This window comes from Notolepis coatsorum (genome assembly GCF_963971535.1).
Source record: "Notolepis coatsorum genome assembly, chromosome: 11".
In the NCBI taxonomy this organism is placed as follows: domain Eukaryota; kingdom Metazoa; phylum Chordata; class Actinopteri; order Aulopiformes; family Paralepididae; genus Notolepis; species Notolepis coatsorum.
The window spans coordinates 87,763,310-87,769,309 of record NC_140175.1 but is presented as its reverse complement, the minus strand read 5'-3'; the positions used below and the strand labels follow the sequence as shown (position 1 = coordinate 87,769,309).

The window sequence follows — 6,000 nt, the reverse complement described above, 5'->3', positions numbered from 1 at the left end:
ACATGGGCAAAACAGAGTCCATTCTCTTCGGTTCAAATAACAAACTCAGCAAGACAGACGGCTTCTCAGTTACAGTGGGTGACAATATTGTCACAAGGAAAGAAGAAATTACCTACCTGGGTTCCATCCTAGAGGCAAATCTTTCCTGTGACAAAATGGCATCCAATGTAATAAAAAATGTCAACCAACAAACTCGATTCTTGTACCGGATCTCCTCACTGGTAAACAAGAATAACCTGAAGACTCTGGCAGGAGCACTCATTCAAGGGTACTACGACTATGCTTGCACCTCATGGTACCAAAGCACCTCAAAGGCGCTAAAAACTAAATTATAAACATCTCAAAACAAACTGGTCAGACTACTGCTTGACCTTACTCCTAGAACCCACCTCACCCCTGCCCACTTTGACAACCTAGGATGGCTTAGAGTAGACGACAGAGTACAGCAACTTGCAATGGGCCTGGTCTACAAGATACACTACACGACCAAGGTAATAATAATAATAATAATAATAACTTCGTTTTATATAGCTCCTTTCAGAGGACCCAAGGTCGCTTTACATAGGGGGGGGGGGGGGGGGATGACAAATTAACAACATAGTGGACAGACACAACATATACATATATAGAGTGAGAAAGTTAGGGGTTGAAGGCCAAGTTGAAGAGGTGGGTTTTGAGCAGTTTTTTAAATGAGTCCAGAGTTGGGGCGGTGCGGAGTTCTGCGGGGAGGGAGTTCCAGAGGGTGGGAGCTGCCACACTGAAAGCTCTGTCCCCGAACGTCCATAGTCTGGTTCGGGGGATGGAGAGCTGACCAGTGTCCGTGGATCGCAGGGACCGTGACTGAGTGTAGGGGTGGAGGAGGTCAGTGAGGTACTGAGGTGCCAGGGCGTGAAGGGATTTGTAGGTGAGCAGGAGGGTTTTGTAGGTGATGCGGGATTTGATGGGGAGCCAGTGGAGGTGGATGAGGATGGGGGTGATGTGCTGCCAGGGTTTGGTGCGGGTTAGAACCCTGGCAGCTGAATTTTGAACATACTGGAGCCTGTCCAGGGTTTTGCTTGGGACCCCGGACAGGACCCCGTTGCAGTAGTCCAGGCGGGAGGTGACGAAGGCGTGGATGAGGGTCTCAGCTGTGGTGTCGGAAAGTGATGGTCGGAGTCTGGAAATGTTTCTGAGGTGAAAGAAGGCGGATTTGGTGAGGGAATTGACATGGGATTGATAGGAAAGGGTGGAGTCCAGGATAACGCTCAGGTTGCGGACTTTAGGGGATGGGGAGATGGAGCAGCCGTCAATGTTGAGGGTGAGATCCCCAACCTTCCGGAGCAGAAGGTACCCATGTACATGTCAAAATACTTCCCAAAGGTCAGTGAATACCACGATCACAACACCAGAGGGAGCTCCACAAATCATGTTAAACCCAGATTCGGCTCAAACAAGGGACTAAACACGTTTCGCAATTATGCCACAATAATGTGGAACGCCCTACCCAAAGCTGTAAAGGAATGTGAATCACTACCCACTTTCAAAACCACTCTCAGAGAACACCTACGGGAGACTGCAATTCGAAACTGGCCCCTGTAAATGTCCTAACCCAACCCCCTCCAATGTACAGTAAATGACCAAGTATGGTTTTGTCAATATTCCAATGTACAGTTTTGCTTGTACAGTTGTACAGTGTCCCCCACCCACCCCTCCTACCCAACACCCCCCACCCCCCCCCCCCCCCCCCCCCCACCCCACCTACCCAACCTCCTCCAATGTACAGTTTCTACGTCAAATGTATATACTCTCTTTTCTGGACTCTTTTTGTATCACAAACAGTACTGTATTTGCAAATCTGGTATGTCATAAATGTATAGATAGCAGTACTGTCTATCTGTATGTCATGTAATATATGTTATGATGAATTGAAAATGGGGGACCCTGATGTAAACAAGACGAAAGTCTTTCTCTGGTCTGCATCCCCTTAACAATTGTATGTATTGAGCCGTACTGTATTGTACCCATTCTGCAATCTGTTAAATAAAGTTTTCATTCATTCATTCATTCACCCATTCTGCAATCTGTTAATAAAGTGTTCAATCAATCAATCAATCAATCAATCAATCAATCAATCAATCAATCAATCAATCAACCAATCAATCAATCAATCAATCAATCAATCAATCAATCAATCAATCAATCAATCAATCAATCAATCAATCAATCAATCAGCTTAACCAGTGATAGAACTAGGCGTAACCCGCGATTGGCGCTGAGAGAAACGTCAGTGGCCAATAAGATCGCGGAACCCGAACGCGGAAGTGAAAGTGCGTTAGGGAAGATATACACGCCGCCCGGTCGCAAAACACGGCAAGACAAGAAGGGCTTTTATTTTGAAAGATTCTGACAGGAAGTCCAAACGATTCTGTTGCTCGCTTGACACAGGCGTGAGAGAAAGAGTGACATTTCATTTCTTCGCTGCAAGATGAGGTAAATAAATAATAAACAATTATTCTGACGAAACCATTATTAGCTCACACTTTGTTGTAACTGCTAACGTTACCGTTGGACTTTGAGTAACGACTGGCAGGTATAAATTAATGGTTTGGAGTCCTGACTGCAGCCAGCTACTAGCCTCTGCTCTGCTACTAGCCCACTAACGTTAGATGATGTTAGCAGGAGAGGCAGTGGACGTGGTGTGTATTTGGGTGGGCATCGTTCCCTTTCTCTAATAATATCCAAACATAAACAAACTAGTAACGTCGTTAGCCCACCAAGAAATAGCACTAGAGAGACATGTTTGGTTTATTGACTGAGCTTTTAATAGAAGGACTAACACTACTACTAGACACTATGTTTTTTATTGCATTTGTTGTATTTTGTTGCTGTAAATGGTGTATTTACATCGATAATGGTCGTAAACACAGGGATAACGGGTATATTCTGAATTGCAATGGTTATTATTATAACGTATTCTTCCATCTACAGTCTCCTATCAAACTTACAGAATATGGTGCCTACACCACATGGTCCAAAAGAATCACACGTTAACTTTCTGTCTAAGTGCATGTGGGGGAAACATTGATTGAATTGTTTGAAAACTTTATTAACAGATTGCAGAATGGGTACAGTACAGTACAGCTCAGCTCAATACACACAATTGTTAAGGGGATGCAGACCAGAGAAATACTTTCGTCTTGTTTACATCAGTGTCCCCCATTTTCAATTAATCATAACATATATGACATACACGACATACAGATAGACAGTACTGCTACATCTATACATTTATGACATACCAGATTTGCAAATACAGTACTGTTTGTGATACAAAAAGAGTCCAGAATGCACTTAGAATCACCAGAAAGGCTTTCGAAATAGTGAAATGCCACGTTGGCCTCAATATTTTCAAAAAAATGATATGAAATGGTTATGAAATGAACAAGAATGTGATAAAATATGTAATAAAAACTGTGCTCAACGCATACATTTGATCGTAGAAATCCGCTTGTTTCCCCAATACTAAGATAGCGGCGTTCTCGTGACGTCAGAGTGTCTTCGAGACCCGTTATGATGTGAAATGAAAACTTTATTTAACAGATTGCAGAATGGGTACAATACAGTACGGCTCAATACATACAATTGTTAAGGGGATGCAGACCTGAGAAAGACGTTTGTCTTGTTTCCATCAGGGTCCCCCATTTTCAATTCATATAGACATATATGACATACATGACATACAGATAGTCAGTACTGCTACATCTATACATTTATGACATACCAGATTTGCAAATACAGTACTGTTTGTGATACAGAAGGAGTCAAGAAAAGGGAGTATATACATTTGACGTAGAAACTGTACATTGGAGGAGGTTGGGTGGGGGGGGTTGGGTACATTGGGATATTGACAACCATACTGGGTAATTTACATTGGAGGTGGTTGGGGGGGGGGGGGGGGGCGGGGGGCACACTGTATAAACAAGTAACACTGTACATTGAGGGGGGGGGGGGAGGAGACACTGTACAAACAAACACAATTGTACATTGAACTATTGACAACCATACTAGGTAAATGACTGTACATTGGAGGGGGTTGGGTTAGGATATTTACAGGGGCCAGTGTTGAATTGCAGTCTCCCGTAGGTGTCCCTTGAGAGAGGTTTTGAAAGTGGGTAGTGATCCACATTCCTTTACAGCTTTGGGTAGGGCGTTCCACATTGATGTGGCATAATTGCGAAACGTGTAACCTAACCTAATGAATTGGGCCAGTATGGATTGAGTTATGATTTGGGAAATCTGCTTTATCGTGTCATGTCACAAATGTACCTTTTGACAGTGCCTGCCTAATATCCTGCACACTGTATCTGTAGTGCAATCATGTCCAAAATACCCAAACTGTCCCTTTTAACACGACACAGTAGTCATGCACACCAGTAGACTCATCAGTTGATCAGAGATAATCAAACATTACATTACTCTTTACTACGCCTATGATTCATTCATTCAAAACCAAGGGCCGGCACAGCTAGCTGCAAGCGTTATGCTAGCTGTGTCCCTTTGTTTCAATGAGGGACATGTCCCTAGCGACTCTATATAAAACTACGGTCTGAGCCAGAATTCAAATCTCATTTTGGTGTAAAGAGCTCACACAAAGTCTGAGCCCCCTCCTGGGAGTTCTGTGTGAAAAGGGCTACTGTCTACGGAGCAGCCACAGGCATTTCCATGATTCCATCCCAGTTACATCACAGATTGGAAGGTTCTCGCTCTCATTTCTAGCTTTAGGGGAGAGACTAGAGAGTGGTGGTACGTGTTCACAAATACTGACTGAACACACTATCCTTGAGTACAGGAAGAAGATATGAATTCTTAACCCTTTAGTTTCACTACCACACTACCAAACGGTTAACCCTTTCACTGTGACAACACAGAAGGTTAACCCTTTCACTGCCACATGACAAAGGGTTAACCCTTTCACTACCACACTACAGAATGTTAACCCTGTAGTGTGGTAGTGAAAGGGTTAAAGTTGGTGTCATTCTCCTGTAATGTACCCATTGGGGGGGGGGGGGGGGGGGGGGGGTATTATTTGCGCTGCTCACAAAATCTGCTGTAGGCTTGCATGGATTTGTGCTGAGAGCATCTTGAGAGCAGAGCAGAGCCTACACCACCAAATACAACTCTATTCCTTTTGTTGCTCTAACGGTGTCATCTTTATGACTAGAGTGCTCCTGCCTGAGTTGTGATCTATTTGATCCACTTTCATGGCCCTGGGATTTAGGACCGTCGGAATGAATTTCTACATGAGGTGAACTGAAGACAAATCACTGGTTTGTGTCCCTTTTGTGTGGTATTGGAAAAATGTGCCTACAAGCCAATACCTGGTTGTTACAAAGCACAGCCCAATGCCGAATGATTTATATATACAGTATATAGGATTATTGTAAATGCTACCATGCAGGGTTGTATGGGTTATATGCAGGACAGGGGTATAAGTATAGAGGGATTATATGCAGGTATATTCAGACAGATATGCCTCCCTAGTATCAGATATTGGGCTGATGATGACATTGTGAAATTACAATCATTATGAGAGAGTTTCCCCTACAGGGCTCAGGAAGTGGTGGGGGAGGTGAGGCGGTTGCTATGTGTTGCCACAGGGACTAACACCAGGTGCCATCTGTGGGTTACTTACATCCATTTGTAATGAGAAACCGCTAAAACTGCAAAATGCACAAAGACGGAGGTACGGATGGAGAAGAAGGGTCATGATGGTGGTGATATCTTCTGTGGCAGCTTTTCACACGACAAGACTTCCAAACCATCTTTTATAAAAGAAATCCACCAGTTGAGTCAAGCAAGCATATCAATTCAGTTCCCTAACATCATGTTCCCTAACATCAGTTCCCTAACATCAAGCCCTATAAAGGCCGACTAGTAAAAATCAATGCAGAGAGAATCACTAAAATCGCTTTCACATATAGTTTGGTGGACTAGTTTGTGCGATTCGGGGGGGTGAAGTTG

At 43.7% G+C, this 6,000-nt stretch overlaps 1 protein-coding gene across 2 annotated transcripts in view; it reads left to right on the top strand.

The window, feature by feature from the left end:
* Nucleotides 1-2,387: 2,387 nt before the first annotated feature.
* klhl8 (kelch-like family member 8) overlaps nucleotides 2,388-6,000 on the top strand; it is a 52,651-nt gene continuing 49,038 nt past the window's right edge. Inside the window, exon 1 of one of the 2 annotated variants that reach the window (XM_084324674.1) lies at nucleotides 2,388-2,469. The gene's annotated coding sequence lies outside the window, so the exon portion shown is untranslated. The remainder of the gene's footprint in view (nucleotides 2,470-6,000) is intronic. The other variant, XM_084324675.1, reaches the window with a different exon arrangement.